The 23476-nt window shown below is 42.4% G+C and overlaps 1 pseudogene; it reads right to left on the reverse strand.

The window, feature by feature from the left end:
• Positions 1-7895: 7895 nt before the first annotated feature.
• On the reverse strand, positions 7896-8969 carry LOC145688717 (large subunit ribosomal RNA; annotated as a pseudogene).
• Between the last annotated feature and the right edge of the window lie 14507 nt (positions 8970-23476).

Here is a 23476-nt window from a genome sequence, read left to right on the forward strand (position 1 = left end):
AAAGTATTCCAACCAGAAAAGTGCAATTTCTACACGAGTTGTACCTGGATATTGTGCATTCGAGTACTATTATAAAAATACTATTATAGTATTTCCACTTTTCTAAAAGAAAAGAGGCTCTAAATTGTTGTAGAAAGCTGAAAACTTGACGGCAAACTGAGCCCACGCTTAACGACAAGACCTGCGAACACCGCCGGTGAGAGCAGATGAGAATTTGAATTTTTTTTATTTTCTTTCTTTTTATTTCTTTCTTTTTTCTTTTTTACCAATCGAAAGAAAACCAGTGAAACTACGGAAGGGAAATCTCTACCAAGAATGTACGGAAACATTTTTCATCGAAGTAGGTGGAAGGAATCATCGCAAAAAAAAAAAAAAAAAAAAAAAAGCTCACGGTTTCCGTCAAAATGCTCAAAGTTGCCGACTTTTCGTTCATAATTGCGGACATAGTGCTCACAGTTGCCGTCAGATGGTTCAGAGTAGCGGTCAAAATCCTCACACTTGCCGTCAAAGTGCTCATAGTTCCCGACTTTTCGTTCATAATTGCGGACTAAAGTCTCATAGTTGCCAACATTATGGTTCATGGTTGCCGTCAATATGCCCAAAGTTGAACACGTATCTCCCATGGAAAACTTTAACCGCTTATCGCCATGAGAGCTCAAAATCCAGCGTAAAGTTGAAATTGAACGCTGTAAAAAAAATCCTCCAGGTTTTGATTCCGCTGACAAAGGAGCCTTCCATGGAAACCCGTAATATGAAATAAACTGAATCTTCGTGTGAACGAGCATGAAAATTAGGACCTCTTTTATGTGTGTACTTAAAGAAGCAGTTCAAGTTAAAAACAAGTTTGGTGCAATAGAAAGATAAAAAAATACGGGTCTCTCATTTTTTGTTTCTATCTTGATAGGCCGTCTCGTTCAGCTTCTACAGGCATTTGTCTTTGATGAATCGTAAATGGTGATGTCGTGGGTGGGATACGCGAGAAACTCAATGTGAGTCAGCAACCATTCCCTTGTACGCAGCCGATAAACCTTTAATAGTGCATTGGATTTAATAGATTGTGTTTTGGATTTGTTAGTAGTCTGGTTCTGTGTTGAATTCATGAGGGAATTTTTTGTTAGTATTTTTTCCTATAGCATTAGTATAAAAAAGAGTAGAGAGAGAGAGAGAGAGCAGTAATTACGTTTGTTGTGCGTAACAATGTTTCTTTCAGACATGTTTTTAGGGTGGCAGTGTCTCCCGGAGATCTGAGAGATTCCCCAGGAGGAGACCAAAATAATACGTCTATAATGTAATAAATATAATAGTACTGTCTAAAAATAATATGCCTTTCCGAATACTAAGTGTCCCTTCCCCCGTCGGATTTTTTTCTGAAATAAACACTAGTGTGAAGTAGAAAACACGTGATAGTACAGCGCATTCTGTGTCTGTGAAGTAAATTAGAAATGCCTAACAGTTGCTGTGTTTTCGGTTGTAATTCTGAGCTCCTTCGTGGCTAAGTGGTTAGCGTACGCGCCTTTGGCGTGGGAGACCCGGGTTCGATTCCCGGCGGGAGCTCATGTGGTTCGGATTCCACGTTAATCAGTAGGTCCACGTCTCATATAGCCTCGCTGCTGAAAGGGACGCTAAACTAAAACGCTCGCTCGGTTGTAATTCTTATTCAATTGAAGCTGATGTCGTAAAGTATCTTTTCTCACGTTTCTAAGTCATGAGAAATCACCAGATCGAAATAAATTGTGGCCCAAGAAAATCAATGGGAAAAAATGTACCAAATAAAATCACTCGTTTTCCAAACATCTTGAAGAGCCTGCCTTCGAGAAGTCAAGTTTACTGAAAGAAAAGTTAATGCCAGTGGCGGATTTAGGTTGGAGCCGGGGGCCTAGGCCCTCCAGTTTTTGTGACAAAATTGATTTAAGCTATTATTTAGATGTTTACTAAAAACTTTCAAAAATATGATATACATATCATAGTCTGGGTTCTGACTCCCCCCCCCCTGAGCTTTTACTGTCTAGATCCACTTCTGGCTAATACCAGGAGAATTATTTACACGCAAACTGAGAAAGAATGCTGTCCCAAGTATATTATTGAAAGGTTTAAAATCCAAGCCATTGAACGAGCACGGATCTATGTCCAGTTACCAACGTACAAATATCGTACAAGATGTAATTGATGGTTGTAGTCAAGACGAGGCATTAGAGGGTAATAGAGACGATGTCACTAATGATTCTGAAGATACTGCTTTAGAAATAAGCTATACAATGTGAATTAGGGAGTCAAATATACCGGATTGTAGAAGGAATCAGTGACGATGACTGCTCCTCAAGACATTGATCAATCGTTTAGTTTCTCTGTATCATGTGACAATGATGATGAAACTGGTGATGAGAGTTGTTCTGCGGACAGCTATGAGAATAAAAGAAATTTAACCGGTGAAGTGTTTTTCTATTCTGGCAAACTTTACAGGTGTTATTTCATTTTTGCCTCATATGTTGCGCTCCTGTACATACTTTGAAGCACAAAATTATAGGGTCAGCGTTAAAAATTGCAACAAAACTTGAAAATGAACGTACTTATGTTTGGCAATCGGAAGAATGATTAAAGAAAAGGTACTTTAGGTGTACCAGCAATCTCCTCCGCCATCTATTTACATATTGGTTTAGATTTTTTTTTTTTTTGAAACGCTAAACTCATGCTTTATAGGATACGTTTTATAATAATATAAATAATTTTCTACATGTAGATGATATTTATAAGTCTTTGAAATCAGTTCTGGAAAAGGAAACCGCACTTAGAACGTGCCACCGCACCTCTCACTAACGAAATGCTTGGCACTGTCTAGTATGTAAGCCTGCTCTTGCTTCTTGCCCAACTATGACGTCAACACAAAATCTTTCTTCCTCTGTTACTCGCTAACGACTGAACGTATCGCGATAAAACAAACACCATTCTGTTTAGAATTTTCAACTCTACAAATGGAAATAAATTGTAAAAAATGCATTCCTAAGTCGAACTGCTCCTCTAAGGGATCAGCTAAGTGACTGATGGCAGATATGTTGGAATGTGAATGTCGATGAACCGAATAACATATCGTTGTTAATTCACAGATAGAATTTCGACGTGATATATCTTTTCAAACATAGGTATTTTATGAGTAGCACTGTAAATTAAAGAGTTGGCACCAAGTTAAACGTGTACTGAAGTACTTTCGTGGAAGGTGCAAGCAAGTAGTAGTGCTTACAGCGGCAGATGTAACATAAAATATGAGGGGAAAAATGGTTTAAGAAACCATAATGCAAAATTTACTCGCCAATATAAATTTTTGCTTCAATGATTAAACAATCGTAGAGTAAGAAAGCATGTTACAACAATTTAACAAACTGCTCGTATTTGTGATCACGGTTATTTCATTTTTTCTTTCTTTTTAAACTTGTTGCTAAAATAATGAATTATTTTTTATAGAAGGTGTACCTAAATGAAAGTACGTATAGAATGTTTTGCTTTTAAATGTTCAATTTTGCGGAAAGATAAGCCACTTTAACTGTAACAGAAGGTCTAAAATTTGACGGCGAGAAGAGGCCTCGCTCACCGTCAGCTGCACTGTACACAGTGGGCAACGGTATATGAGAATGCCAAATCAGGTTTATTCTCAATTGTAAAGAAACCGTACTGATAACAAATGTTGATGTTGTATTGAAAACGTGACCAAACGCGGTACATGGTACAACGTACGAGGAATTTGTATATATATTCAATTCTAAGAAAGAAAATTCAGTTTATCTTTTACCGGAGGGTTGAAATTTTGTCCACGAAGACAGGCTTCGCTGTCCGCCAAGATGTGCGGACATTCTGAGGGAATACGAAAAGAAGAAAAATAGTGATAAAAAGAAAAACAACATAATCTTATTTCACCATATACTTTTCTGTTTCAATGGGCGAGCTATAATAGAGTAAGAAAGTAAATAAGAAAAATTTTACATTTCGCTCACACTTGTGGTCATTTTTATTCCAAATTAAGTTTTTGCACTATTTCAAGAAAACTATTCATACCAGATAAATGCAATTTCTGCAAGACATGAACCTACATACTTTACAGGGAAGTTCGTAAAAAGAATTGTTGTATCGCAATCTTTGTAAAAAAAAAAAAATTACAGAATGTTGAACATTTGACGGCAAACAGAGGCCACCCTGACCGTCGAAAGCTGCGAACGCAGCCGGCAAGTGTAGAGGAGAACACAAAATCATGTTCTTTCTCAGTTGTAAAGACACTGTAGAAGTTAGAATACTGAAAGTTCTACACAATACGTTTTTAAACACAGTACATGCGACAACGTACAAACAATTTGTATATACAAATTACTAACAGAGAAAATTCAGTTTCTCTTTTACCGGAGGGTTAAAATTTTGTCGGTGAAGAAAGGTTTCGATTGCCGCAAAGATGTGTGGATACTGTGGTGGAAGGTGAGACGAGCAAAAATATTGTTAAAAAGGAAAACAATATAAAATTTATTTAACTATACACTATTCTGCATCAATCGGTGAACTATAAGAGAGTGAGAAAGTAAATTAGAATACTTTTACATTTTGCTCACCCTTGTGGTCAAGCTTGTTTGAAATTACGTTTCTACACTATTTTTAGGAAATTATTCAAACCAGAATAGTGCAGTTTGCACAGAAAGTGTATGAAAATAATGTGCATAGGAGTTGATATAAAGAATTGTAGTACCTCCAATTTTATGAAGGAAAATATACTTCATATTGGTCCAGAAGGTTGAAAATTTTACTCGAAGCACAGAGCACACTGGCCGTCAAGGGCTTTGAACGCTACCTGCAAGGATGGATGAGAAATTGAAATCATTTTTTTTCCCACTACGGATAGAAAAAAACAATAAAACTAGAATAGTATAATTTCTACACGGAATGTATGCAAACACAGTATAATGGAGTAGGTTATTAGGAATTTTTATATTCACTTTTACAATAATAATAATAATAATAATAATAAAAAGAAAAAGGAAAGTTATCACAGTTTAAAATGTAGCGGAGGGTTGAAAATTTTCCGACTAAAACGAGGTTTATTGGCCACGAAGATGTGTGGGTATGCAGCGTAAAAATAATACAATCGTTAGAGCCTCCGGGGGGGGGGAGATAAACATAGAAATAATGAAAAGAAATCACTAATATCCATTCCAGCTTCAATTAATGAACAATGATGTAGGGAGAGAGCAAACAACAACACTGTTGTTTATTCCTTCACATTCGGAATGACGGTCATCCCAGATTCTGTTTTTCCACTATCATGACGAGAGAATTTATTATAGATTAGTGACATTACCAGCCTACCTGTACTTAAGATTAAACAGTGTGCATTCGAATATGTGTAATATTAGTACTCTCATATTTGCTCAGATAAGGCTCATAGTTTCCGTCAACATGCTCACAGCTGCCGTCAAAATGCTCACACGTGCTGTGAAAATTTTCACACTTGCCTTCAGAATGATCACACTTACCGTCACAATTTATAAGGTCTAAAAAATGCGTTAAGAAGTAAAGCAACATAAATGTCACTTAACCAGCTAATATTCTGTGCCAATGGGTGAGCAATAACAGAGTAAGAAAGTAAATAGAATAACCATGACCACAAGTGTGAGCGAAATGTAAAAGTTTTCCAAAAATACGTTCTCCCACTATTTTAACGAAACTGTTCAAACCAGAATAGTGCAATTTCCACATGAGATGTATCTAGACCGCAGCATAACTGTGGAATGTAAATCTTGAAGATTTCATTTAATTTCATTTTTAAAAATAATAATAATACTATTAATAATAATAATAATAATAATAATAATAATAATAATAAATATATGCAACAAAGTTGAAATTTGGCTTAATACGGGAAACGAACCACCCAGGCTGTTTGCCGGAATAAAACTCGGATCCCTAACGGCAGAAGTGCATATATTAACGGCTTAGCCACAAGGTGGCTGATACAGAAATAAAGCAAATTCCAATATTTTTATTTTTCGCTAACGTTTGAAATTGCTGTTATTGCAAATCACGTTTTTAACAAAACTGTTCTAACTAAAAAAAAGTAAAATTTCAACCCAAAGCATGGCAAAGCACTATGTAAAGAAATAAGTATATATATATATATATATATAACCACAGTGACACGGAATATATATAAAAATTCATCCATGGCTTTTCTCACAAACCCAAACGCCTCCCCTCCTCCAAAGAAAATATAGGTTTATTGCATCTCTTTGGTCCGGTGCATAAACTTGGCAGATAGGTTAAAATTTCAAGGGACTTCGTGCACACTAAAGCAACAGCAAAGTATATGGGAGGGAACGGCGGAAATCCGATAAAACGCGGTGCTGGCGTGTGTCACCTCGGAAGTGAAAGAGGAATTTCTTTCTGTGAACACGAATTTTTCTCAACGAGATTAAATAAATAAATAATTTAAGAAAAATTAAATACTTCTAAGGGAAAAACACAGCAAATGAATGAAGAGGTAGGTAAAAATTCCAAATTGAAATACAGGGCTGTGAAGTTCAAAATAAATAAACCATTATCATACTTAAAAATATGTGGTAAAAATTAAAAAGAAAACGTTGTGATAAGACCTTTGTTGTACTCTCACGACCAGATACACACATCGTCTGGAAATTTTAGTCGATAGAAAGCACACAATTGTGAGCTAAAACAACCAAATTTAAAACGAAATCACCACATAAGTGTAAGCTAATGAAGTTCAACAAAAGAAAGCATGCGGTAGATTGTGGCGGTGATGGAGAGCGCAGTTACCGTCATGTAAACAAGTCCGTCCACGCTTAAGTTTAACGGGAGCGAGAAGGTAAACCATGTCGGTGATGGATGGCTTAGTTGCCAACATATAAAGAAACCCCTGTCAATCATGAGACCCATGTTCCACTTGCTAACACTTTTATGTATGTGTAAAGAAGCAAGGATCGGCAAGCGTGAGCGAATGGGAAAAGGTAAAGACGGCAATTATGAGCAAATGAAAAACAAACTCGGCAATTATAAGGATATGGAACATTCCACATAAGACACTTGTTGCACTCTCAAGAGAAGATATATATTTATACCTCATCTGGAAAGTACCAACTGTGAGCGAAAACAACCAAATTAAGAAGTCACCACATAACCGTAAACTAATGAAATTCAACAAAAGAAAGCATACGGTAAATTGTGGCGGTGATGGAGGTCGCAGTTACCGTCATTTAAACCAGTCCGTGCACGCTTACGTTGAACGGGAACCAGATGGTAAGCCATGTCGGTGATGGATAACTTTATTGCCGTCAAATAAAGGAGCCCCTGCTTATAATGAGACAAATGTACTATTTCTGGGAACGGACACATTATATGGAGCTGCATGCCAGGTGTACTCTTCGGTGATAGTAAGATTACTGTGGTATCTGGTATCACGGAGGGAGTACGGTCTGGGGTAAGGAATTGACGGACGAGCTCGCCACTGCCTAAATACGTTCCCTTTAAAGATCTCGCCCACACTTGCTGCGAGGTTCTTCCATCTCGTGTAAGACCGCTTACTCGCAAAACACGCGCGGGTCAGACACGATCCAGACACGTGCATGTGACAATAATGATCAAACTAATGGGACTAAATAGCGGTCGGAGAGGGGGACATGGTCCCCCTTACTAACCCTTTTATATATGAGAAAAAATTAAAGATGGGCAAGGGTGAGCGAGTGCGAAAAAAAAATAAAGTAAAACTCGGCAATGATGAGCAGAAGTCGGCAATTATGAGCGACTACGAAATAAACAAAGTAAAAGTCGGCAATTGTGAGCGGAAAAAATATAAAAAGTACACCAGCTTAGGTGGCGGAGATACCCCGGAGGTCTCGTCTAACCGCCAAGACGAAGCCTCCAAGCAAGGGCTAAGTCTCAACAGATTGCAGCGTGGCAACTACTCTACCGTTCATAATACCCCGCCAGGTATCTAAGTCGTTTACAGAGGATTCCACGTCCCAACCTTGAACATCTCTTTGGTGTAACTCACGAAAGAGATTCTGAGAATCAATATCGTCCTTACAATACATCTGCCGCAAACCATGGGCCATGTAAAGTAGGACGAGCCTACCTTTCGCTTCACGAAGTAAATACACTTTCAAATGAGGGACGCCAGATACCGTTTCTTTGCCTAGATAAGATTCTACCTTAGAGGCGTTCAAGTATTATCCAGCGGATGGTAGCGTCACACCACCGGCCGCTCGACCGAGTGTATGAACCAATTGTCCGAACCTGCGGTTCCTCTCGTACTTAGCAGGATTACTATGGCAACGATCGCGCATCAGTAGGGTAAAACTAACCTGTCTCACGACGGTCTAAACCCAGCTCACGTTCCCTATTAGTGGGTGAACAATCCAACGCTTGGCGAATTCTGCTTCGCAATGATAGAAAGAGCCGACATCGAATGATCAAAAAGCGACGTCGCTATGAACGCTTGACCGCCACAAGCCAGTTATCCCTATGGTAACTTTTCTGACACCACTTGGTGGAAACTCTCCAAGCCAAAAGGATCGATAGAGCGTTCTTTCGCAGTCCCTATGCTTACTAAACATCGGGATCAAGCCAGCTTTTGCCCTTTTGCTCTACGCGAGGTTTCTGTCCTCACTGAGCTGGCGTTAGGACATCTGCGTAATTCTTTGACAGATGTACCGCCACAGTCAAATTCCCCGCTTGATCGGATCGTCCTCGGATCGGATCGTCCGAGAAGACAGACTTGCCAGACTTGGTTGAAGAATACCGTACGCCGAACACGAAGAACGACGCACGCGCTCCGCCTCACCGAGTAAGTAAGGAAACGATGAAAGTAGTGGTATTTCACCGGCGACCCAGTAAAAAGTCTCCCACTTATGCTACACTTCTCATGTATCCTTACAGTATCAGACTAGAGACAAGCTCAACAGTTTCTTCTTTCCACGCTAACTTTTCCAAGCCCGTTCTCTTGGCTGTGGTTTCGCTAGATAGTAGATAGGGACAGTGGGAATCTCGTTAATCCATTCATGCGCGTTACTGATTAGATGACGAGGCATTTGGCTATAACAGTACCTTTATTGCATTTCCTGATTAACAGGTAAAAATATTTACAAAACAAATTAAGATTTCGACAACTAATGTCTGATTGTTACAAAAAGTTAGTCGTATTAAACAACTAATATTACAATAATAATAAAAGAGAAAAATTAAATTAAGAACTGAATTTACATTCTAGTTACATAATAAACATACTAGGAATGAATATAAAAGAAATACAACCAAATGGTGTAGTCAAGGTTTAAATAGTAATTCTTTATAAATACAGTACCATAAATTACAAATATTAATACATGTTAGTCAATATGGAGTAGTTTTTACATGAACAAAGATAAAATAATATAGATAAATTTACACAATGAATTGAACTAATAAAATATTTATCATATTGCGGAACTATTAAAATTCTCAGAACATAATTGGAAATTCACCAAATATAACAATTGAACCAGTATTTATTTTTTTGCTATTAGCTATTTACAACAGCTAACATTTCAGCCATAGTCAACATTAGAATTAGCAATCTCTATACTACTTCTAATTGTTATTAGATTAATTGTTTTTAATATGTTCTTGTTGGCAATTTGTGATTTCTCAAGTTCCTTTATTGTTTTTTTAATTAAAGTATCTCTTGCTCCCAAGATAAAAGAGTCTGTAAAGAAAAAAAACTGACGGTAAACAAAGTACGGACTTCGCCTATTATTATATTTAGAAACCTTTTCTTCTGTAGCACTTTTCTCAGACTGGCTTTGCTCGAAACGTACCGTTACGTCAATAATTACAGCCTCTTCAATTTTAGTAGCTACCAAGTCCGGTTTAAACAATTTTTTTTTTTCAACAGGAATTTCAGGTTCAAGCATCACTTTATGATTTTCTCTAATTAACTCATCCTTGAGTACATGGACAATTTCATTGTGCGTTTGTATTATCTTAGATTTATTGTGAGAACACTCACACAACACATGCGCAAGCGTCTCAGGCTTAATATTACATCATTACTGGCTTCAGCTTGGGCCAGAGTGACCTTGGTACCAAAGGTATTTGTTCTAAGCCTGAGAAAAACGATAAAGCTTGAGTCCGTTGTTAAAGTGTAGTCATAATACATCTCGTTGGAGGTTTTGTTGTGGTACCAGTATTCAACACCTTTGCCTTGGAACATTTTATCCTTCCATAATTCCCACTCTTGTTTTAAATCCGGTTTTGATTTGGTTTATCCTTTTATTTTGCAGAGGCCAAGCTACTCCTAATGCTACCGATTTCCTTTGCAAAAATGTATCTATTCGATTAGTCTCATATAGTCCCTTAATAGCTAGGTCAGAGCTATCTCTCCACTTTTTACCCATCTTCAACATAGCCAGAGGGATTATGTTTGTAAGTTTCGGAATGCCAAGTCCTCCCTTTTTCTTGCGTAAAGTAAACAATTAGTAGTAGATTGTGTCAAATGTAGAATCGTTTTGACTTCTCTTGTTAATATAGCATAATCAGCCAGTAAGAAGTTTACTGAAACAAGAGCATTTATAGATGTATAATAAAATTTGGGTAGGATATATACAAACAATAAGTCGATTTTCTGTCGAGGTTTTAGCTTCAGTTTTTTAGTCGTATCTATAACTCCCTGCAACTTTTTTAACGTGAATTTGTTTCCAATGCCATCTTGAATAGTATATTGACATCCAAGATAATCAAATGGTTCTTCAATTTTTATGTTTTTGACGGGTACACCGTCGTATTTAATCGTAATATTCTTGACAAACCAGGATTTCTTAGTGCTTTCGATAGAAAAAACATAGCATTTATGCATTGAGAGCTTCATATCGAGATCATGTAAATATTCTCCAACTACATTGAGTTTGCTCTGCAGGCCCGTTTCACTCTTATCAAAGATCAAAAGATCATCAGCATAGGCGAAGACTGAAATGTCAGTTTCTTCATTAATAGTATATCCTTCTGCCATACGCTGAAGCTTATTTACAAGGTCGTCAAAAACAAATAGGAAAGGACTAAGAGGATCACCCTGTTTGATTTCTCTTCTAAGTTCAAGCCAGATATCTTGTTTACCCCTTATACATGTTCTGATATTATCATACATATCAGATATCAGTTCAGAAATGCTCTCCGGATAGTCTCTTGCACGTAGCACCTCCACTAATGCTGAATGAGGGACTGTGTCAAAAGCTTTAGAAATATCAATTCCCATCACATTGATACCACAGTTCCTTTTACTCCCATATATTATTTGATTTAACAAAAAAACAATTGTCACAAGTACTGTAGTTTTTTTGTGAAACTCTTTTGCCTTTCATGATATTTAATTGCTTCTCTAAGGCGCTCATCGGGAATAGCACTAAAGAGTCTCTGATAAATAGAGCTGATAGTAATCGGCCTCCAATTCTTGACTTCAGTTAAGTTTCCCTTTCTAGGAATAAGAGTTGTCTTATTATTTCGCCAACTATTAGGGATTTTCTTTGTGTTAAGAATGCAGTTAAACAGAATTATCAAAATTTCAATTACTTCTGTTCTCTTAATATCCGCCTTAGTTATACCATCCGGACCCGGTGATGTATTGGTCTTCATTTTTTTAACCTTGGCCATTACTTCTTCCAGAGATATTGGTTTCATTAGGTTCTCCTTGCTACCATTTTCCAAACGTGAGTTGGAAAATTCAATTGGACACTGCCCAGTTGTTCCCCATAGCTTAGTGAAGAAATCATAGCTGCTTCGTTTGTAATACGTCCAATTCTCAGCAAGTGCTTTTTTCTTATCGCGAATCTCATTGGGGGCCCTGTTCCTAAAATTATCCGCCAATATTGAAGTAATGTCTTTGTCACCAGCATTTAAGTTAACTATTTCAACGAACATGTCTATATCTTCATCGGTCCACTTTGGACCGGCACTCGGTTTTTGTCGTAGCTTCCTCCTATTATCATAAATAACCATCTCTACATTTCTTTCCTGAGGGTGCTCCATTCTCGTGTGTGTTCCTCTACCATGAGTAGTCTAAAATCTTCTGGGACAGGATCTGCACTGAAATTCGCCCACCTCCTTCCTTTCACCAGGACACTTAGGGATATGACAAGTTATGTTATGATATCTATCAAATCCTTTTTTGCATTGCTTACACTCAAACAAGAAACTCGTATGAGTCCAGTATCGTTCTTTTTCGTCACTACCTCCCCGTGCCGGGAGTGGGTAATTTGCGCGCCTGCTGCCTTCCTTGGATGTGGCAGCCGTTTCTCAGGCTCCCTCTCCGGAATAGAACCCTGATTCCCCGTTATCTGTAACAACCATGGTGGGCGCAGATCCTACCATCGACAGTTGATAAGGCAGACATTTGAAAGATGCGTCTCCGGTACAGAGCCCGTGCAATCAGCCCAAAGTTACTCAGAGTCACCAAGGTTTCGGACGGATGAACCGACCGATTGGTTTTAATCTAATAAAAGCATCCCTTCCATTGCTGGGCGGGATTCTAGATGCATGTAATAGCTCTAGAATTACCACAGTTATCCAAGTAGGATAAGTACGATATAAGGAACCATAACTGATTTAATGAGCCATTCGCGGTTTCACCTTGTTTTGGCTTGCACTGAGATATGCATGGCTTAATTTTTGAGACAAGCATATGACTACTGGCAGGATCAACCAGGGAATTGACCGACTAAAAAGGCGGAAAGTGTTGAAAACAACCAACACAGCGATCTAACAAAGGATAGGAAAGCTACACCCGACCAAGCATTTTAGACTTCTGTTCCGCTGGAATAAGCCTACTCTTGCGGTGCCTAGCTCCCGTTAATACTGGCCGTGTGACAGCCGCCAAGAGCATATTAGACTCCCAATCCAATGGAATAAGCCTACTTGTGTCCTTGGGTTAAAACAGCTTCCTCCCACACGTTGCCGGTACATCCGACACAGCACTTTTCAGACTCCTTTTCCACCAAAATAAGCCTACTTTAGTGGGGCCTGGCTCCCGTTAGAACTGGCCGTAAGGCTACTCACGAAAGCACGTTTAGACTCCTGCTCCAGTGAAATAAGTCTACTCGTGTACTACGGATGACAGTGGCTTCCGTTCAAATATAGCCGTTCACCCGACACAGCAAATTTTAAAGACTCCTTCTCCACCGGAATAAGCCTACTCCTGTGGGGCCTGGCTCCCATAAGAACTGGTCGTAAGATTGCTCACAAAACACATTTAGACTCTTGCTGCAGCGAAATAAGTCTACTCGTGTCCTTGGATGACAGCGGCTTCCGTTCAACAAGTGGTAAACGCCCAAACTGGCGATGAGTCTATACCGTCCTTATTTAAAGGAAAATCGGTACTTACAAGCCACATTGAGAATAAAAAGTCACTTACGAAAAAAAAAACTCCGCATAAGTGTTTGTAAACTAGAAAGGACATGCTATCTGCGCTGATTCTCAAGAAGGACAACTAAGCTCCCGTCAACCGGCCCAAACTCTTAAGCGAGGACAGCCCGTTCAAAGTCAATCGGCATCAGTCCTTAAGAGTACAAAACGGCTCTCGTCCTAACTACACTCGCTCTTGGTCCTTCAAGTGAAATTTTGCTCCTTTCATGCTGGCATTATCTTTACACTTAAATCGGACTCCTCCGATTCACCAGGTGAACCTAACCCGGGAACTAAGGAAACTCGGAATAAAGACTAAGAGGCCCAATTACCTTCTTCGCCAGCCAGCCTTGCGCCGGCCCAGGCTAGAGACTCTCTCCGACAACCCATGTTGAGCCCGAAGGATCCTAAGACTCCTCGTGTGTACAAAACTCAGAGGCTCAATTACCTTGTTCGCCAGCCAGTCTTGCGCCAGCCAAGGCTAGAGAATTGCATGAACACGAGAAACTTTCTGGACTCTTCTTTGTGGCTCCTCCCGGAATTAAGGAATCTCCGAAATGCAACACTCAGAGGCCCAATTACCTTGTTCGCAAGCCAGCCTTGCGACGGCTCAGGCTAGAGAATTGCACGGATAATTCCTGTTCACCCTGAACGCATCTGAGACTACTCGTGTGTATAAAACCCATAGGCCCAATTACCTTTTTCGCCAGCCAGCCTTGCGCAGGCCCAGGCTAGGGAATCACATTGACACGAGAAAGATCTCGTCAGCGGTCTGTAGCGTGCAGAAACTGCTCCCGTTTGAACTGACAATCCCGACAGAGCAATATTAAAGACGTCTCCTCGTTTCCACAGCATTTCCTCGCCTATAAGTTGCGAAGGTAGCATGCTATGCTTGAAGAACTGTAGTCCCTTTAAGGACATGAGTAGACTAATTCCATTGAGGCAGGAGTCTAATATGCTTTTGTGCACAGCCATACGGCCAATCCTAACGGGAGCAAGGCTCGCAAAAGTAGCCTTTATTTCAATGGATCAGACAAGTCCTCCGAAAGGTTTCATAGCCGGTCACCCGACACAGCAAATTTTAAAGACTCCTTTTCCACCGGAATAAGTCTACTCTCGTGGGGCCTGGCTCCCGTTAGAACTGGCCGTAAGGTTTCCACAAAAGCACATTTATACTCCTGCTCCAGTGAAATAAGTCTACTCGTGTCCTACGGATGACTGTGGCTTCCGTTCAAATATAGCCGTTCACCCGACACAGCAAATTTTAAAGACTCCTTCTCCACCGGAATAAGCCTACTCTCGTGGGGCCTGGCTTCCGTTAGAACTGGCGGTAAGGTTTCCACAAAAGCACATTTAGACTCCTGCTCCAGTGAAATAAGTCTTACTCTTGTCCTCTGGGTGTGACAGTAGCTTCAGTTCAAGTATTTTTCGCATTCTGCAACCGCACAAAGCGGCATCGGCCAGAAGTCAATTGCCCGAAGGCGTGATCGACATTGTGAGCTAGTGGTCTACTATACCACGCTTAATTGCATGTATGGGGAGCATGCCCGCGACCGTTCGATCTATTTAATGGACGGGTTCCGCAAGAATGTAATGCACCCCGCCCGTGGTTGCTCGTGCTTGGACTTCTGTCCTCGTGCACAAATGCACCCTCAAGATTTGTCCCTTAACCTTGACACCTAAGTGTGTAACCCCCATTCACTGAGGGAGTGGGATACGCCCACTGCGCGGCCAGACCGAAGTCCTCAGTGCCTAACAGTTGACCTACTAGTGGAGGCGGTCCTGCTAGCGAGTCAGGCCGTACCATACTCTGCAGGCTGGTGCCCTAGCGTTATAAGGCGAGCTCACCTCCCGCACATGTTCACCGTTACCCAGGTTCCTGGGATTAGTTCCCATGTGGTACCGAATCCCACGGTATGACCACAATCCGGCAAAGACCAACCCAATCCGGGAAACTCAGGCAATGCCCGAGGGGGCTTGTGTCCCGGACCTGCATACCTCTATCGTTCAACTGGCAACGGCCGTGTGTAGAGGTACCACACACACGTCGAGATGCTGTGCATCTCATCCCGGATCCAATGTTATGTGTATGTCACCATTTGATTTTAGAACCGGCCCATATCCTGCAGGGTTACCTCCCATTTGCGGAATTAGTACCGTTGCCCAGATATCAGGGATTAGAACTTTCCCGTTTGCGTTTGGTCCTCCTGCGGGCAGGAATCCGACTCTCCCCTCCCGATAGGATCGTCCAAGCATTACGGGACTACCTCTCTTTTACGTGTTGAGCAACCACGTACACGTTGAGATACTCAGTATCTTTTCCCGGACCCATCAGCACGTGTAGGTCGCCGTTTGGGAGAAGGGCCTTGACCGCTGCTCTCCCACGGTAGGGTCGCCCAGAGAGCTACCTCACTTTTTACCGTGTTGAGGTACCACGTACGCTACCAGACCCAATGGGTCGCGTTAGTTTCCCATTTGGGAGTCAGCGGGAGACTCATAGGAATCCCTCTTCCCCTGGCAGGGTTTGGGGAAGGATGAAGATACGGGTAGTCCTTTCCTCAGCGGAATGCAAGTATTCCTTCTCAGTTGTCTGCAGTGCGTAGGAGCTCGTCATCCGGATCGCTCCGAGTTGGAGTTCGTTTAGTACACGATATTTACACTATTTACAAGGTTTCACTCCTGCTGCAGACGCTCGTCAATTCCATTGTGTTCCTGTGGGAGAATTCCACGCCTCTCTCTGAGAAGCTCGCAGTATCGTTCCTTATAAAAGGAAGACACTGCGGTGGTGAGCCTTCCCAAGTCGCCGCATAGTGCTTCAGAACGCAAGGCGTCCCTCAGCGGTATATGCAACAACCTTGCTCTCTCAGCCGGTTAAACCTGCTGAACAAGCGCGCACTCAATGACAGTATGTTCTGGGGTGCCCGGGGAACGCCCACAATCACACTGTGGCGCTCTAGCCAAGCCCAATTGATGAAGCTTAGCATTGTACGGACCGCGTCCTATTACAAAGTGTACAAGGCCTTTCCCTGGGCGCATATATTCAATTTGCAGCCTTTCAGCCACATCCGAGAGCACGTCATGGGTTCTCCTTCCCTTTTCGGAATCATCCCATACCGCCTGCCAGCTGCTCACTACCCGGGCTTTAGTTTCTGCCTTTGTTAGGCACAGACGGCCGAGTATATCCACTGTCTTCTCGGGAAGATTCTTCCTAATCCAGTAGTTAGCAGCTCGTTCAAGTATCCTCACATGCACAGGGACTATTCCCAGAATTGCACAGAGTGCGTTCCCGGGAGTCGTCCTATACGCTCCACTCAATCTCATAAGGATCGAGCGTTGCACTCTGCTCACATTTCGGTTGCTGTCATCGCGCACGACAAGCCGATGTGCCCACGCGCTAGCGCAATATGCCAGCACTGAGGTCCACAAGCTGTCATTGTACACTTCGACGTGGCCGGGTTGGAGTTGGAACTTCCTTCCTCCTAGAGAGAGGATCCTCTGTGCTATGCTACTTACTTGGTTGCCGGAATACTCAATATGCTTCTGCATATTGAGTGATTCATCTAGAATCACTCCGAGGTATTTTGTATTTTTAACCCTTTTGATGGTCTGTCTGCCGAGCTTGAGGATTGGATCCCGGAGGAGCTTTTCCCCAAATAGCATATAGACCGTCTTATTGACTGAAACAGTGAACTTATTCCTGCTACACCAGGCATCGAGTCTTGCTAAAATAGCATTTCCCTTTGCCTCTATTTCTCTGCGGGAGTCTCCCCCCGTGAGTACGAGCAAGTCAACCGCGAAAGCCACGAGATCAATAGTCTCCGGCATTCCCAGAATCTCCGTTAGGAGTGGTTCAGTCGCTACGTCCCAGAATGGTGATCCGCACACAGATCCCTGGGGACAGCCCTTGGTGCTAGTTTTGGAGATGCAAACATCTCCGATCTGGAACCATGTGTTCCTGTTCCTGCAGTAATCTCGGAATATCTCATACAAGTTCCTAGGGCAACGCATCTCCCTGAGGCGCCCGAAGTGGGTTGGCCACCAGAGATTATCGAAGGCCCCAGAAATGTCAACGAAAATACCTATGGTATATTTCGTTGGGGACTCCTTGATCACCCTGAGCGAATGGTTTATTGCGTCCTCAGTTGATTTCCGAGGTCGGAAACCGTACTGATTGGCAACCATCCCAGTTCTCTGGCGGTGCAGAAGTCAACCTCCGGATAAGCAACTTTTCTTGTACTTTTCCAAGTACATTTAATAGGGAAATTGGCCTGTACGATTTCGGATCTTGACGATCCTTATCCTCGCCCTTACTGAATACGACCATTTCTGCATTCTTCCAGATAGCAGGCACTCTCCTCTGTTCCAGACATGCGTCGTACAAGGTTGTCAGCGGGCCAGCAAGTTCATTGGAACATTGCTTTACAACTTCGGGCCTTATCCCGTCTGGACCTGCAGCCCTTCCGAACCGCAGCCCTGAGATTGCCTCCTTTATTTCTGCCTCCGAGAACATGGGAATGTCCTCTTCGGCGTCATAGTCGTTGTTGGCTTCATCGCGCATCCTTCTTTGGTCTGCATCCGGGAGAAGAACCTTGAGCAGCAATTCCCCCGTTTCCTGCCCTCCCTCCGTGAGCGCGTTAGCATTTTTTGGAGGGTTTGCATGACCTCCGGTGCTCGAATCTTTTTGCTGACAATTTTATGAGGTACACCCCAGGGATCCGTTTCCGGATTGCTCTGGACGAAATTCTCCCATGAAGCAGCCCTTGCAACGTTGAGAGCCTTTTCGAAGGTCCTCTTCGCCGCCCTATACCTTGCTAGTCTGTCTTGTCGGACGTCCGGGTCTGGTGCAGACTGGTACAGCCTCCTTTCCCTTCTGCTGGTCGCTTGTAACCTTGAAAGGCGTCGCGTCCAATAGGGCATGGAAGCTACAACCAGCGGGTGAGGTGGCTGCTGGCTGCGTTCAATAGCATTCACAATGGCTTCTTGTAGTCTGCGAGCTGACTCGTTTACCGTGGCTGCCATGACGTGAGTCAGATTCAACACATCCCTAGGCAGTTCCCAATTAAGGAGCCTAGGGTTTTATTTTGGTCTCTCAGGAACTTCTGCCCCTTGGACTCCATTCCGTTCAATTGTCAGTGCGAAAGTAACCACATTGTGGTCGCTATGCGTGATAGCGTCATACACCTTCCAGTCCTGTACCACGCCGATGGCTGGTTCGTTGATTAGAGTAATGTCAATGTTCCCAGTAGCTCCTACTCTATTAGAGTAGGTGGGAACATGACTAGGCCTGTTTGCCACAGTCAGCCGAAACTCATGGATGATCTCTTCTACAAATTTCCCCCTGTTGTCCAGCACTCGAGAGTACCAGAGGGGAGACTTGGCATTGGCATCAGACATAATGACTACCTGCCTTCTGGGAAATACACCTAGTATCTCCCGCACCCTCTCTAGGAACGGTTCAATGGGATGGCTAAACTGAAAGTACATACACACTAGAATAATCGTCCCTTGCAGGCTCTGCACTTCTGCGCAGATAGTGTGCTCATCCGACAATTGTGAGACCACCGTCATCCGAAGACTCCGGTTCAGCAGTACGAGTGCAGCTTTTGGCTGCTGTCCTTTTATCGCTATCTGTGCCATGAGAGGCAAGGCCGATAATTTCTCATACAATGTATAGGGTTCTTGCAGAGCGACGATGTCTAGCGACATGTCTTCCGCAAGTTTGCGGGCCTCATACAAAACTGATTTGGATCGCATTGCGTTCAACTGTAATACCTTGTAGATATTACGTGCTCCGACCACTCGATTCACCAGTTGTGTTGCTGTATCAGCCAAATTACAGCCCATAGTCGGTGTGATCGACTATCCTTTGCAACAGGACTTTGTACGTTGCGCAATCCTTGTCTTTCCCGGAGCAAGTTCGCTTACGCCTCTTACAAGGGATGCAAGTAGCTTCACGGTCCTTACGAGGACATGCTTCCTTTTTGTGGTCTTTAACACCGCAATGGGAGCATACCTGCTCCGACCTACAGTGCCTAGTGACATGACCTAGGTCCCGACACTTGTAGCACTGAGGCACGACAAGGAATTCCTTGACTGCCATGGACTGAAAACCAATAAGAATGCGTTTTCGGACCAGTAGGTAATTCCGCATTTTGGCCGAGACCTCGACCACGTGATGAGCTGTTGGCTTTCCCTTCGGTCCAGCCTTGAACCTCGGCCTGAAGTTATTTTTAAACTCAGAGAGGGGCAAGTCATCACCGACGTTTTGGCTGTGCACCTCTTCAATGAGTTCCTCGGAACCTTTGCCCTCCGGTACATCATAAATGATGACCAGTGGATCCCGTTTTTTCGGAAGCTCAACCCTAAGCTTCGCCGAGAGTTCTTGATTGTCCTGGATTTTCCTCAGGTCTGACGCCGATTCAGTCTCAATGACCACGCTGTTACCTGCGTTCCTCACTGCTCTGATCTTTATTGCCTTTTTAGCAGGATTGAGTACCTGCGTCAGGGTCTTTCTGATATCCTTGGGGGTTTCATCAGCTTTTGGCTTGATGAAGACCTCATGTCGCGGCTGCGCCACTGGTTTTGCTCTAGTGGTTTGTCCCTGCACGTTTGAGACAGCCCTGGCAGCTACCTGTGCGAAAGACACAGGTTGAGGTTGGCTCACCTTACGTTGAGTAACAAATTTGAGCGTTAGCTCCTGGTTCATGACCTGCAGTTGCTCGATCTTACCCAGGAGCCTGCCCCGTTCAATGGCCCATTGAATCAGCCTGTCCTTTAGGCGACGCATGGCCTTCTCAGTTACTCTTTCTCCCATTTTGAGAGTGGAATCCAGAAATTCCGCGCTCTCCATGAGCAGACGGTGGGTGTTAGGTACACTTTCCACTTCCTCCGGTACAGAACCCGACGAGGAAGTGCTTACCTCCGAGCCACTCTCGCTGACATTGCTGTCATTGAGAGGCTGCTCGGGTTTCCTGCTCGGTGGCTGTCTTGTAGCCATTGGCTTCCTCTCCAAGTTTTCTTTTCTTGGAGCACTGGTGCTGCCACTTTCGTTGGCAGCCGGGTTCGCCTTCGGGTTTGGTTTCGGAGACTCCTTGCCAGTGGCTCGGGTCTTCTTCCCCTTCTCCTCCGGCTTCCCCTTTGAGGGTGCCATCCTTGACTTGCTAGGCCTTCCCTCTCTTGTGGATAGATTCCCGCCTATCTACAACTAAATATCCCAATTGGGACGCTAATCACTTTGCTAGCTGTGGCCTTACAGCTGTTGCCCAGAGGAACCGACGTGGATAGCGTGCTGAAGTCTCGCCTCCCTTCAAAGGATTCACCAGATTGGGCGGTGCGAAACCCACACCCAATCAAGCACTACTCCTTCTAAAGATAGGTTTAAGCTGAATCGCTCAGTGCACTTACGCACAAGAACCTTGGGTAGGGCAGTGCGAAACCTACACCCCACCTGCTTACGACACTTGTTCTCTCTTAAAAGACGAAGACTCTGGTCCGGTTGCCGTCAGAATTCTCACAGTAGACGTCAAGTTGCTCACACTTGCCGCCAGCATGCTCATAGTTGCCGACTTTTCATTCATAGCCGCCGACAAAAAAGTTTATAGTTCCCGACAAATGGCTCACCGTTGCTGTCAGAATCGTCTCACAAGGCGTCACATTGCTCACACTTGCCGTCAAAGCGCTCATAGTTGCTGACTATTCGTTCATAATTGCGGACATAGCGCTCACAGTTGCCATCAAAACCCTCATAGTTGCCGACTTTTCGTTCTTAATTGCGGACCTAGGGTTCATAGTTGTCGACATACTAGTTTATGTTTACCTTCTAAATACTCACCGTTGCATTCCCAATTTTCACCCTAATAGTGAAATTGCTAACCCTCGCTGTCACAATGCTCATAGTTGTCGACTTTTCATTCATAATACCAAACATACGGCTGATAGTGAAAGACAAAATGGTTAATGGTTGTTGTCAAGAGGCTCACACTTGCCATCAAATTCCTCACACAAGCCGCCAGAATGCTCACCATTACCGATGAAGTGCTCATTGTTGCCGACTTTTCGTTCATAATTGCGGACATAGCAAGAACCACTTTCCCTTCCCATTTGAGCCCTGTCAAAAGGCTCACAGTTGACGTCAGAATCTTCACACAAGCCGTCAGAATGCTTACACTTGCCATCAAAACGCTCATAGTTGCCGACTTTTCGCTCATAATTGCGGACATAGGGTTCATAGTTGCAGACATACTGGTTTATGTTTATCTTAAACATACTCACCATTGCAACGAAAATTGTCACACAAACGCTGAAACTGCTAACACTCGCTGTCACCACGCTCATAGTTGCCGACTTTTCATTCATAATATAAAATACACGGACGATTATGTAAGAAAAAATGGTTTATGGTTGCTGTCAAAACGCTCACAGTTGCCGTCTGATTCCTCACACTTATCTTTAAAATGCTCATAGTAGCCGACTACACGTTCATAATTGCGGACGAAGGGCTCAGACTTGCTGTCAAAACGCTCATAGTTGCCGACTTTTCATTCCTAGTATCAAACATACGGCTTATATTGTAAGTTAAATGGTTCACGGTTGCTGCCAAAAGGCTCACAGTTGCCGTCATTATCCTCACACAAACCGTTAGAATATTGAAATTTACCGGTAAAATGCTCATAGTTGCTGACTAATCGTTCATAATTGCCGACCCAGGACTCACATTTGCCGTCAAAACGCTCAGAGTGACCGACTTTTCGTTCATAATTCCGGACATAGGGTTCATAGTTGCCGACATACTAGTTTATGTTTACCTTCCAAATAATCTCCATTGCCTTGACAATTTACACACTAACCCTGAAGTTGCTAACACTCGTTGTCCCAAGGCTCATAGTTGCCGACGTTTCATTCATAATATCAAATATACGGCTGATAGTGTAAGTTAAATGATTCATGGTTGCTGTCCAAAGGCTCACAGTTGCCGTCAGGTTCTTCACACAAGCCGACACAGTGCTCACATTTACCAATAAGGTCCTCATAGTTGCATACTATTCGTTCATAATTTTCGACCTAGGGCTCACAGTTGCCGTCAAAACGCTCATAGTTTCCGACCTTTCGTTCACAGTTGCGGACATAGGGCTCACAGTTGCCATCAGATAGTTCACACTACCACGGTACGTTGTATATTTTTATATTTTTTGGCAATGAATATTTCTTTATATGTACTAACCCAGGTTAACTTCGTAGAAGTTAGTTAAAAATATACAATTATCAAATATACAAAAAAAAGATATTCATATGTCATAAAATAATGAGATTGTCAATATCTGTTTGGCAGGCGACCAGATAAATAAAATATATATAAACAAAAAAAATCGAAACAAACCACGTAATGGAAAGAGGTTATTTTAATATGGTTCGTATTTATTATAAGAAAATAAGGAACCAAGGGCACAACGAATTATATTTTATCATTGTAACACTAGCCGTCAAACTGCTCACACTTGCCGTCAAAATTCTTATACATGTTCTCAAAATTTATAAAATTACTAAATGTGGTAAGAAAAAAAAACAACGAAGGCTTTACGTATACGACACCTTTCTACAGGAAGTGCCTCATAATTTGCGTGTGTGAGTTATAATGGCCATATTTGACGAAGCTGTAGCCTTTCGGGAGTAAGTCATAGGAAAATTTCCAAAAGTGAATATTTTGAACGTTTAGTTGGTCTAAAGGGGCGATGAAGATATTTCCCATGTTATTTAAATGGACGGGTTTGCGAACCTATAATCTGAAATGTTAGGTACTTAGAATAAAACTATGAAATTCGGTATGCTTGTACGTTTTCGTAAGTTTTACCTAGTTCGATAAGTAAATATAAATATTTATAAATTTAGAGTGGTTTTATGTAGAACTCAAAAAAGTTTCCCATGTTATTTCTATGAAACACCTTTGACATCTCAAAATTATTGGGCACTTCCTGTAGGGCTACAATGACTAATTTCGACATGATTGTAGATTGTCGGGACTAACCGACAGCAAGAATGCCAAAAGTGAATATTTTTAATTTTTAAGAAT

The sequence above is a fragment of the Thermobia domestica genome, chromosome 6, assembly GCF_964235325.1.
Source record: "Thermobia domestica chromosome 6, izTheDome1.hap1.1, whole genome shotgun sequence".
Taxonomy (NCBI): Eukaryota; Metazoa; Arthropoda; class Insecta; order Zygentoma; family Lepismatidae; genus Thermobia; species Thermobia domestica.